The following is a 13,289-nucleotide window of genomic DNA, read 5'->3' on the forward strand; positions in this document are numbered from 1 at the left end:
AATGAATTGTTCTTTTTTGGGGAAAGTGAGATGCTCTTAAGTATTGTGAAGTATCTCAGAAGGAACCAATAACTTCATTTGATCCGGCCAGTTTGACAGAAACGATGCCATTTAATGACGTACTATGACTAAATGTTAAGACTTTTACGTCATTTTAAGGACATATACACCATGATTATTTTATGACTTTAAGGACATGTCTTTTTTACAATGTTTTATAACATATGTACTGACTATTTTATGAAATTTGTCGTACTATACTATGACGTTTTTATAACATTTTCATTACATACTATATGACTTTTTAACGACATTTATATGACCAACTATATCATAATTAGTGAAATTCGTATTTGGATAAAGTTGTGGAAAAATAACAACTAAAGCTGATATTTGAACGTGTCGGATTTGATCAAATGCTTTTTACCCAAACTTGATACTCCTCTTATTGAAATCTGCCTGATCGACCACACACACAAACACAGTATTTCACTGTAGCAGCACCTCCTTCCAGACATTTGGATTCCCTATTGAAAAGAAAGAGTCTCATCCATAATGTCATGCATGTGTTTGGTTGATGTGGTTAAAGGCTTCAGTTCGTTGCTCTTTTGACCCAGACGGACATCTCGCCTCATCGAGGTGTTTATCGGCGGCGGAGAACAGAAGTCACTTTGTCTCCGTTTATCCATCTTCTGGTCTTCATGTCCATCACGCACTGTCCCCTCTGCAGACATGTGAGAGCGTTTATAAAGATCCGCCCGCAGCACAACAGACTGTCCCTTACAAATAAACAACGTGGGACATTTTCAATAATTGCTTTTCCTGCAGGAATTTCTACCGCGATGCCCGAACTTTCATCGGAACAAACGGAGCGAGGGGAACCACAACCCTGCTCCTCCAAACTGTTCCAGTGTGGTGGATTCAGAGCGGAAGACTGCGTTTAAACTGTGTTCATGTGCATTCTTCTGAAGTTCTGCAAGCTTTGGGATTGTCAACACAAGAGGCTGATGGGAATCCAAATCAGACGCCGATAAGCAAAGACAGTCACCGTCAGTGGATCAGAGCCGGGTTTCATGCGGCCGCTCATTCGGAGCGCTTTGTGGCCTTCGTGTGTTTTCATACTCTGAGTTACTACATGATGCCAATCCCCCCCCCCTCTCGACCCGCCATTATGGTCCAGACCACAACTTCCACTCAGACTCCCGACTGTCTCTCTCTTTCTACACTTCTGAGAAAAAAAAAATCTAAATCAGAGGAAAAAAAAACGTTTTAGTTTTTACTCTGCTGACACATTTAAACTACAAATTTACACTATTTTTTGCAGGTTTTAGACAATTAATTTTAGTCAAGGCAGCTGCTGGTTTCACGTCATTTAACTGGCAACATACCAGATAGATAATCCATCACAGTAAGCATTTAATTAGTTCAATTAAAATACAGCAGCGAATGAGCTGATAATGTCCTTTTATTAACAAAAACAAAGTTTTGTTGATCTAAAAGGCTTGCCAGCAGTACAGGAAAGGTCAGAGGTCACCAAAATCATCAGCAGTCATCTTCTGCAAACACGCACGAACATCTACAGCAGATTTCATGGAAGAGTCGAGACACTTTGCTCTGCAACGGTTCAACATCATTTGAGCTGAACAACACTGGTTTAACACAGAATCTGGCACCAAACACCAGATATCAGTAGCTCTTGGCACTCTAAACCCATCATGGTTAGACCCTACTGTCTTTCCCACACAGCATAAACACACACAGAGCTCCTCCTCGTGTTTATGCTTTTGTTCAAGACAGCTCCACAGCCACCTAACTCAGTCCAGAGTCCCTTCGTTTTTGTTTTGGGGGGTGTTTTTAATGGTCCGAGTCCTGAAATCTGAACCTCTGCTCTCTCGCTGCTTCAAAGCTGTTGGCAAAGCAGAGCTAACGTGATCGTTAGGCTCACCAACGCCTGCCCGCCTCCACATCGTTCCACTAATCCACCAGAGAAACCCGAGGCAGCCTTTATGTCGGACATGACACGGAGAGGGACGGAGCTGCCAGACGCTTTATTTCAATGGAGACATTACACTCAACGGAGAGCAGATCGTTGATGCAACAAGTCTCTGTGGAGCAAGGCACTAACACTGCCAAGAGGTTGGGGGTTCAATGCCCGCTGTGACCAACTGCACTAATAATGTTAACAGATGTGGAGCTGTAAGGTTTCAACCCCGAGAGGATCGATTCAAAGTTCAACTCCAGTCTGGTTGTTATGGATGTTGTAATTTAAGAACTCAGTGTTTTTACAAATTTCCCTGTAAGGGGTGTGGTTTAAGTGTGTGTGTGTGTGTGTGTGTGTGTGCGCGCGTGTGTGTGTGTGTGTGTGTGGCGGTATGACTCAGCTGTGCATGAAACAGTTGTGGGAACTGTAGGAGTCTGGAGACAGCGAGGGGAAAGGGACTGACGTCAACTCCCTCAGGCTGAACACAGAGGAGTGAATGAAACAGTGATTCAGGATCCCGTCATGATCCCTGACATGTTTTATTGTCCCTCTCTTGTTCTCTTTGCGCCGTTTCTGTCCACTGTGTTTAAAAACATTTTTTTTTTTTTAAAAAGGGCCAACATCTTGACTCAATTTCTCACAATCAAATCTGCAAACAGACAAAAAAAAAGAGAAGTCTGCACAAAGACGCTCGTTCTCTGAGAAAAACCTCCCACAGTGGATGAACCCTTATTTCTTCTGGTTACTTTTTCTTGTAGAGAATATCTGGACAGATTCAGAATCTTGTTTTCTTAGAATTTTGCCAGTTTAAGACTTAATGTTCTATTGAGACAAAGTTCAGACGACATTCAACATGTGAGAACTCTGACCTCTTCATTTCGACAAATAAAAAGGGTAAAGAGTTTAAAGTCTTAGAGTAAAGTATCTTCAAGTATTGATGATTATAACGATTCTCGAGAAAATTCAAACCACACAGCATTCCTGGAAATTGTCAGGTGTGGCATGAAGTATGTGCACTTACACGTCGGAATAGCATTAATTCACCATTTCTGTCTCCACTACTCATGTGTACTTTAATTACTCACATAACAGAATCTCAGATTTTCTTTCATTCCTGTGTTTAGAGTTTGAATTTAAAAGATAAATAAACCAATCACTACTCAACACCACACAAATGTCATGTAGAGCTTCCATACTTTAGCCTTTAAAGGCCTCAAACTGAAATTGTAGCTCCAAAAGTCAGCGGCATGCAAAAGGAAACGTTCAAAAATGTAGTCACAGTAAAGTACTAATGAAAGTGGACAAAAATCAGAAACTGTGCTTCAGTAAAGCTGCTAGCTGCGTCTTCAGACATGTGTTGATTATAACTATTCTGGACATTTAAAACCGTTTAGTTCGCCTGTTCTTGTGTTGGCTTGTAAACACTTGTATAAAGTTTTAAAATATCTTATAAAGGAAAGTCCGGTCGACTCGTCAAACAGTCTGTTTGAACAAAAGTTCTGCCTCTGATTCAATTCTACACATAGTGGTTTATAGATTTTTACTTTGTTGTGCTCTGCTTAAGAGCCTCCCAGGGTGTGTAGTTAGTTTGCAAGGAAACACACACACACACACACACACACACACACACACCAACCATCTGGCTTCATAAATTGTGACTCAGTGTTCCCCATGAAGTCTGCCCGTCAGCAGAGACAGAGGGATGCTGGGATATCGTTTGAAGTCACCGTTCATTTGCACCTTTTTCCGACCCTATTCAAATTTCCTCGAGGCTTACCCACACACACACACACACACACACACACACACACACACACACACGCACCTCAATTTTGGCATTTTGGCTGCAGCCATCTTGGTTTTTGGCCATCGCCATCATGTTTTTTTTGCAACCAGAAGTGAGAGGGTGGAGCTTAATATGACCGGAAAATTAGTAGGCGACCAAAACATTAAAATGATGGACAAGTACCAGACTGGTAGCAACCTGTCAATCACAAGGTAGCCCCGCCCTAAAGCATCCCCTGCTTTATGGTCTGTTTGACTCTAAATGGACCATCATTTACTAAATGAACATCATGCTGTGTTGAAGAAGACTTGAAACTAGAGATTGAGACCATAAACTCATGTTAAAATGTTTACTGAGGTAATAAATCAAGAGAGAATTCAAGTTTAAGGCACTTCTGCATTAGCTTCACTTTTCAGATCCGGAGGTCTGACTGAACCTTTCAGATCGGGTTTCTTTTGTAAATTAAAATACGCATTTCAGGTTCAAGTTTATCAGCTGCAGGGTCCAAAACTTTGGACATTTCTAGCTCCTCGACTGATAAAGATTCGAGAACAGTCCGACATTTCAATATGTAATAAACAGCGTTTAGCGGTCGCTAGTGGCGCTTTAGACTTCTATTCTTAACATAATAATTTGCTGTTTTATCTCTCCGTTATGCCCAGCACTGTTTCTACTATTTCTAATGATATCTACAGAGTTTCTCCATCGAGATTTATTAAAACTCTTAATAATCTAAACTCTAAAGTGTTGAGGCCAGCTGACCTGAAGCCAGACCATCAAACTCTAAATCTAAACCCACAGCAGAGACCGCCGTACATACCACGAATTCTCGTCCCAGAGTGTGTGTTTATAAGTGTGTGTGTAATGAAGTTTGGGGAGTGTAATGACTACCACATGCTGCTGTGTGTCGACCTGAGTGTTTGTGTCAAGAGTTTGTTTCCAGTCTGACTCATGAGATAATGGCTGCATTTTGAAGTGTGTGCATCTCCAAAGCCACATGATGAAGAACAACACAATGTAGACCTTCAGCAGCTGACATTATTGTTGAGTCTGCTGCCAGAGGATTTGGTGGCATTTATAAACTGACTAGCGCTTGTTCTTATGACTCGATTCGGGCCGGTTTGGGTGGTCTGTCGTTTCCAAACAAAGTTGCAAATGCACCGCTCCGAGTTCAGCCTGGTTCACTGTTCCCAAACGGACCAGTAGGTCGTGTTGACAGGAAAAGTACTGCTTAGGATGCCGTTTCTCTGCTTCAGTTTTGGGTTGAACGTCTGCGGTGTTGCTCACAAGCCGCTGGGATCCTGAAACCTGGAAGAAGGCCCCGTGGGAGAGCGGACTGCGGGCCGCCAAGCCACGATATGCACAACACACCAACATCCTCTCAGCAGAAATGTAAATGAGTTTGACACCAACTGCATTGTCTTGGCGGAACGAATGTAGTTTTATGAATGAGTTGTGGTTCAAAAAATAGTTAAATAGTAAAGGTCCAAAGTCACAAAAATGAAAATTAACATTACAAGCTCAAAGCTCGGTCCGGCAGTAAGCAGGGTGGTCTGGTGGTTTGGGAAACGCATTATTAGTGAAAAGTGAGCAGCTCAGTCGGTACAATATGTCCATTATCGACAAGTCCAGTCAATCATGACGTGAACGTAGGATTAGATCAGAGTCACTGCTCCAGCCTCAACCACACTGTCTCCTTTTTACATTTCTACTTCTACACCTGTTCAGTATACAACATGTAACATGTAGGTATCAATGGAATAATATCGTGAGGAAGCCATATATCGAGATATTGGGATACGCAATTGTATTTTCTAAATTGATAATAAAACGCACATACTAACTCAAATTTCTCATAAAATCTGAATTGATTGATTGTTCCCGGTGTAGTTAAATCAAACTATTGTCTTAATCTGATCATTCTGTTTTTGTTTGCATGCAGGTAAACATAGTCAGTGTTTGTCTGGAAATATATTCATTCTTTTCTCTATAATTTCACCTAAAACTGTTATGTTTAATTTGCAGTTGCGTTCTTTGTAATGTTTTTAATTCATACAGAAGTATACAAACATAGGCTTTACCATCGTGTTATTTCATATAGACTACTTATGGATATATATATTGTTATTGAGATATGAGATTACCTATAATGGGGAAGAAGAATTTGACCATATGGCTCATCCATAGAAGGTGGTGTTTTCTGATTGTGCTAGGCTAACAGTTTCCCACTGCGTCCAGTCTTTGTGCTAAGCTAGGCTAAACACATCCTTGACCATCTGTACTGGACACACAGAGAAGAAACTGATTTAAATCTTCTCTGGAGAAGAATGTCGGACTGTTGCTTTAAGTATCTATAAAATAGACAGTTGAACTGATTTTAAATTACAGAATTAAACATATTTATGCAGGTCAAACTGCACTTCAATTGAGCTTTTTATTCAACTAATAATCAGAAGAAAACCTCCATCAGAAAACCAAATAACAAAAACACATATTAAAGACCGCCTCATGTAACCACAGGGAAGGGAAAAGCTGCAGGAATGTGGAAAGGAAAGAAGAAGCATGGACCTAAAATGATTTAAAGCTGCTCTTACATGGCACATAATAACTGCTCATTATTCAGCTGTGTGTGTGTGTGTGTGTGTGTGTGTGTGTGTGTGTGTGTGTCCTCCTGACGAAAACAAACGCACCCTCCTCCTCCCTCTGAGAGACCAAACCAACAGATCAATATCAAATTAAAAAGGCAAACATGCTGCGATCTTTACTCCGTGTTTACTCTCTCGGAGGTGTGAGAATAATTACTGCTGCTGACGTGAAGTAGGAGTTTGGTCCAAAAGGAACTTTTGGTTCATGAATTCAGAGAGAAACAGAACATTTCAGTCAGTCAACAGTTATTTTCATTATCGATTAATCTGATGCCTCTCAGAGCCCAAAATGACGTCTTCACTTGTCATGTTTTGTGAGACCAAACATCCAAAATACAAATATGTTTAATTTACCAACATAAAAGCAGCAAATGCTCAAAGCTGGAACCAGGGAATGTTTTGATAATGGCTGAAAACTATTCAATGATTTTCAAGATCATGTCCAGTTGATTGTTGCATCTTTATAAAACGTAGACGACTAGTATGACATTTTGGTAAATATGCACATTTGCATTCTTGCAGGGCGTTAGATGAGAAGACTGATACCTTCATGTCTGCCGGTAAACATGAAGCTACAGCCAGCGGCTGGTTAGCTCATCCTGGGAAGAGACCAGGGGCTGTTCACTCCACTTCATCCTCCAGTTTAAACCTAAAAAAACAAAATACGGATTAAACTGAGGCTCAGTTATTCTGTTGGGGAGTAAAAGCAAAATAAAATCTCAAAAGGCAGAGAAACCGAAGCCGACAAAAGTCATAGAAGACAAAACAGCCCGGACAAAACTAATAAAAGCGGGAAGAATTCAAACAAAGCCAAAGATGACAAAGGGAACCACAATCGGGAGAAATATGCGTTCAGAAGCTTTTTAGCAGAGGAAGATCTGCAGCTTCCTTCATCTCCATCTTCCTCTTCGCTTTGGAGAAATGGAGAAAGAGAGAAAAGGTCAACAGGACGCAGCGAGCTGGCTGAACCCTTCCAGTTTAAGTCGGTCTAAACCAGTCAAACACAACATGCATCCATATGTTCTGAGTCCCGAGTTGAAGGGATCCGCAGTATCTTAATGTCCTTGACCTCTGACCTCCTGCAGGCCTGGAGCAGACGGAGACGTCAGCGCTGTGGAGTGACGGGTGTTTGTGGGAACCTGCACATGTTCGTGATCTCCATCAAACGCGTACCGGAGACGCAGCAGGAGGAGAGCTGCACGTCTCTGATGTGGTGCTTCTGGAGATCTGCAGGTCAAAGGGTTACTTCACCCAAATAACGATATATATAAATAACAACTATAACTTCCTCACTTCCCTGTAGTATATATATAATATGCACATACTATTCCCCCTTTCAGTATTTATTTATTTGCAATATTTATATTAACAACTTTCAGAAGCACTTAACTTGTAAATAGATGTTTTATTTATGTTGTTGGTGCTTTTATATATATTTATTTTTTGTATATGCATTCTTATACACCCCTGTCTTTACTTATTTGTTCAGCTCTGTTGTCCTTGTTCTTAGCTGTTATGCCTATTTCTGTGTGAGTGATCACATACTCGGCCAATAAAGCTCTTACAGTTACTATCTTTTAATTTGCGGTCTGTCTCAGGACAACTTGCAGTCTTAAGAAATCCTATAAAATATCACAAAATGCTCAATAAAACATGGTCATAGAGCCGAATCTGCTGCTCTCATATAGTGTCTGAACATCATGCAGATCTCCTGTGTGGGATCACATTACATTCATACATTGAGCCAAAATAACAGGAAGAAGTTAGGAAAGCATGTCACACGTGTGGCAAACACTGAGACTTAGTGTACGTCTGCAGGTGTGGAGGATGATCAATATCTGTAATTGTCTCTCTGGAGAACGAGTAATTGAATTCTGATTCAGCAAAACACAAGCTGCAGTGTAATTATGGAAGCTTGTTAAGGAATTGATTTGGAAAATAAAGCAAATGCAGAAAAGTTTTATCAGCTTCAAACTGCTTTTCTAGTAAAAAGAACAGTTCGGCCTTGCTGACTGAACGCGTCTATGGATGGTGGTGCTGGTATTCATGGTCTCCAGAGGATGATTTGTAATGACTTTGGTGATCCTCTGGACTTTTCTATCCAGCGCCCCAGTTAAAGTTTTCAAATATCTACTCAATGGATTGGTCCGACTTGGGTCGGCCGTGCATGGATGAACCCAGATGACTTCCGTCTAGCGCCATCATTTCTTCACCACTACGGTCTCACAGAGGGTTTGACTCTTGTTGCAACAGTGTGTGTGCAAACAAGATGAACACTCTAAAGTAAAGCTCTTTAAAGAACTCAGCAATGGAGCTAAAAAATAAAGTTTGACTTCAGAGGATCCAGATCCTGAACTGAGAGTCTTGTTCAGAGACTTCATCAGATTGCAGGTTTAAAATCCGTCCACAGACCTCAGCTGGATCTTCAACAGAGAACCAGCCTCCCTCCTCAACAGATCTGTAGAAAACAAAGTTACACGCTGAATTTCACGAGTGGATTTCTGAGTATTTTAGAGAAGGAAACATGTTTTTCATTCCTCTCTCATCCCCCACACACACGAGTCACAGCCCAGTTGTTTCAGCCATTCGTCTCAGCCAAGTCCACGATCTGATGATTTCTTAAAACAAACCCGTATGGCTTCGTTTCCCTCTTAACTCACAGTGAAGGAAGAGAAACTGTATATTAAGTGGACCTTCTTTAACATGGGAGAGTCTGCGCTAAAGTTCAAAAGGTGACTAAAGGTTGTTTTTTTTTCCCCACACTTTGATGTCTCAGGACATTGTTTTCCTCCTTCACATCTTCACTGCGGTTAAGCGTTGAAAGAACAAAGAGATTCAGAGTAACTGAAAGTCTGCAATCAATCTGTAATTTGATCAAAATGACTTTTCCCAGAATACCTTTCATAAAATACATATTACTGAAAGCTGTTTCAACTTTTTAAAAAGCACACGTGTACACTTTATAAGCTGACTTCAGTATTTTAAATCTGTCTCACACACACATCGTCCTGCTGCCTCAAATACTCACTAGAGCACCAATTGTGGATTAATCCGCCTCTGAAAGTAGTCCCCAACAAGTAGATAGAGACCACAGTTTTAAATGAAACTATATATTTGTGTTTTTAAAGATTGCCGTCCAATGGGCTCAGAGCTGAGAGCCACAGACAGGAAGTCAGACAGTATTGAGGGACGAACTAACATGTTTATGAACGGGAGATTTGTAGAAATGAATTTTACTCGCTCAGTGTGAAGGAGTTAAAACAGCATTTCCACCTTCATACAGGGAAGCTACATTTACAGAAGGTAGAGCTGCCCAGCTGACTGTAAATGAAATGTATGGAGGTAAATACATCTTTTTCCTCACTTTTAAAGGGTTTTTTGGGGAGTTCTTCCTGTACCAGTGTGAGGGTCCCGGGTCAGAGGAGGTCGCATGTGTACAGATTGTAAAGCCAATACAAAATAAATTGAATTACTTGTTGGCAGATACATGCATTGTTGGTTTGAGTCTCGACATAATAATATAGAATTGACCCAGACTCATCTTTAACATTGTGTCTTTTATAAACACAAGTGAGTGAATATTTTGGCAATACATTTTACAGCTTCATCATGTTTGTGTTGATATAATATTTAAATGTACATCATTTATTGGAAAGGGAAACTTTATTTCCTGTCAGCTGGCGAACACAAGAGATAAAGTTTGACCCTTTTTAAAATGTTCCAAACAGAGAGACAGTCTATATGTATTTACTGGTTTCTGCATTTGATTGATACTTTTGATCATTTTATTGGTTTATTGATTGATTCACAGTGGATCACACCTCACTCATCAACCAACCATTAAATTAAACAGAGAAAAAACACTAAATCTGTGGAACAAAGCAGCTTCTTCGCTGCAGTTTTATGATTCACAATTGAATATTCTAAGTCGGACTGAAGGGGACACAGTGGATCGTTCATCAGAGTTAATCAGTGGTAGTGTTGGTCTCAGTCCTCCGCTGTGTTCAACACAAGCTGCTTCCTGTCCTTGAATTGTATGAGAAGGTGACCGAGCGTCAGTCCAGTGTTTCCTCAGCAGGTTTCTGTTTGAGTGCAGCCTCAGAGCGCACGGCGCTCCTCATGGCTCTCTGCATCAGCCAGGTGGCCAGGTGGACGGTGGCGAACGCACCGCCGGCGGCCCACAGCCAGTTCCTCCTGAGCCAGCTGTGAGGCTTCATACCGACACCTCTGCAGGGGGAAGAAGACACAGAAACCTGATTTATATGCAGGTTAAAGTACCAGGGCTCATACACGTTTTTACTCAGACTTTCCCAAGACTCTGAGGCAGATTTTCACAACAATACATTCTCTGAAACGTCTGTTTATGTATGAAATATAAGAATAAAAGGATGTGTGAGGTTACCCCACGCAGAGAAGCTGCCTGCTTGTCTCTTTCCCTCGGTCCCTTACAGATCGATACGGTGCCTTAGAGAGAAATAAACTGTTTATCTGGAGCCTAACAGAGTGCAGACCTCCTTTTATCTTCTGCAGTTTAATGTAGTTTGTCTCGCATTAGAGCAAGTTATACAGGAGACAGAACCATGATGATCATTAATTCCCTTTTCTTTTCTTTTATTATTATTATTAGAGATTACACTATGATAACTTTCTCTTCATTTTCTGTTTCAATAGTTATAATTGCTCTGTGCATTTGTTTTGAAGCCTCTGACCCACGTTTGTATGCATTTATGAGCCTGATGGAGAAACGCATTGAAAATAAAAAGATCCGTGGTTAGATGTTTGCATGATGAGTCGACGGTCTCTACATACACTTGATGTTGCTCAGAAAACCCTAAATCGCTGCTAATGTTCGAGTCACACGTCTGATTTACACGTCAGTCCACCTGAGCGGCTTTATAGATGGTTGTTTCACGGTTTGCGGTCAACAGTGGGCAGCAAGGACCCGAGCTGTTTTTTGCCAGCTGATTTATGCGTCACGGCGTCACGGCCTTCAACGTGGTGGAAGTGAACACCTTCACTGACCGTGGGAGCAGAGACGTTTGGGTTATTTACATAGTGTGTGTGGAAGGTATTCAGTCTCAAAACACTTTTCTGAAATCCACAAACGTCAACCATCACCAGCAGACACATTCAAAGTGAACACTGTTTGAACACAGTATTACACTTGTTGTGTAAAACCTGCATTCAATTTGTATTGATGGAGAGAATTAAGGGGTTTTCCCATTTGCCTCAAAATGAAGGGTTTTCTTGGAGCGTCATCTAGTGGACAGAAGAGGAACTGCAGCTGAACACACCTCAGCCGTGGTGGTGGTTGATTAGCTGAGCACAGGAAACCAGCTGCAGGTGCTGCAGGGCGAAACACAGTTTAATACCTCGGTTTGAGTTACTTGCTCCTGGCAGCAGCCGGAGGAGCGACAGGCGGAGAGACGTAAGCGACGATGCCGGGCTCGGGAATGTACTCCTCTCTGACTTTGCGTAACTGTGGGTTTGCCTTCAGATTATACCAGCCCCAGTGGATCAGCCCCAGACTCGTTCCCATCACAATCAAGACTTTGTAGCCGTGCCAGAACTCCCGCAGACCCATGACTGACAGGCAGGGAGCTGGGAAACAGGAAGGACGAACGTCAGCTCTCCATTCATAGATCGGATTCTATCGGTGTCATTTCAGCCAAAAATACCAATGAACCAAACAAATACTATGGAAAAAAGGAGATGAGATTTATTGTATTTATTTAGTTTTCTTGTTATCACACAGATGATGTTTTGTGATTCACTTTGTCATTTTACGATCTTGAACGAAGTGACAACTATTTTATTCTGATTACACGCTTACTGATTTAAGAGCTGAAGCGATTAATTAATTAAGTAAAACAACAAATCAGCAACTGTTTTCATTTAACTTAGCGCCTTAGTCATTTTTCTTACATATAAAACAAATCTTCTCTGCTCCCAGCTTCTCCAATTTGAGAATTTACTTTTTATAATTTTAAATTACCTTTTTAATATTCTTGCAAATGGAGTCTTTGGACTGAAAATGTCACCTCCAGTAAAACTGGAAACCTTGTGATGGACATGTTTCACTATTCTGTTGCATAGAAGAAGAATCTGATTAACTGGTAGTGAGAATAATTGGTAGGTTGTAGCCTAAACTGGGGTCCTATACGTGGGGGTCTGGGAAATTAAGATGAACACTGATGTTTTATAGACTAATTATTCCACAATCAATTTGACTGATTTGTTGAACTGTATACTGACAGGTGTTTCTATTATTTCACCCACCCCATGTATATAAAGGAGGGCAGACAGTCACACAACAGCAGCACAACCTACACACTGAACATCATAACTTTCATGTTGTATCAGTGGTGGAATACAACTTAGACTTACACAAGTACGGTACTTCTGTAACATTTTGAGGTAATATACATGAGTATTTCCATGTATTGCTATTACATATATTGTACTATTTACTTCACTACATTTATCTGTATTTGTACTTTTACTTCAGTGAATTATCTGAACACTGGCATTAGCTAGGTGTACCTAATAAACTGAGTGTAACATCACAATATAAACGCTTGTGAGCATGTTAAAGAAGTCCTGGCAGCGTAAACTAGCTAGCATTATCATTTAATAACACACCTAAACAAACTAAACAGTGACCGGCGACTCAGCAGTTACCTAACCTGCTAACATTTGTGTAAGCTAGCAAAGCTAACAGTGGCATGATGCTAGCAGACTGTTAGCTGCCCACTCGGACCTGTTGGTCGTCTGTTTACACAGCTGAGCAGCAGAAATCAAACTTTAAACAAACATTAAAATCATAAACGAACCTGTGATGATATAATTGAGTCGCTCTCACCTTCAAAGATCAGCT

At 40.9% G+C, this 13,289-nt stretch overlaps 1 long non-coding RNA gene across 1 annotated transcript; it reads right to left on the reverse strand.

Moving 5' to 3' along the window:
• Window positions 1-10,184: 10,184 nt before the first annotated feature.
• Window positions 10,185-11,799, reverse strand: LOC116392143 (uncharacterized). Its single transcript, XR_004213312.1, has 2 exons — window positions 10,815-11,799; window positions 10,185-10,639 (listed from the first exon to the last, which is right to left on the reverse strand). It is a non-coding gene; the product is annotated as an uncharacterized LOC116392143 (long non-coding RNA).
• Window positions 11,800-13,289: the final 1,490 nt, after the last annotated feature.

Source organism: Anarrhichthys ocellatus, unplaced genomic scaffold (genome assembly GCF_004355925.1).
Source record: "Anarrhichthys ocellatus isolate YVR2014 unplaced genomic scaffold, GSC_Weel_1.0 scaffold28, whole genome shotgun sequence".
NCBI classification, from domain to species: domain Eukaryota; kingdom Metazoa; phylum Chordata; class Actinopteri; order Perciformes; family Anarhichadidae; genus Anarrhichthys; species Anarrhichthys ocellatus.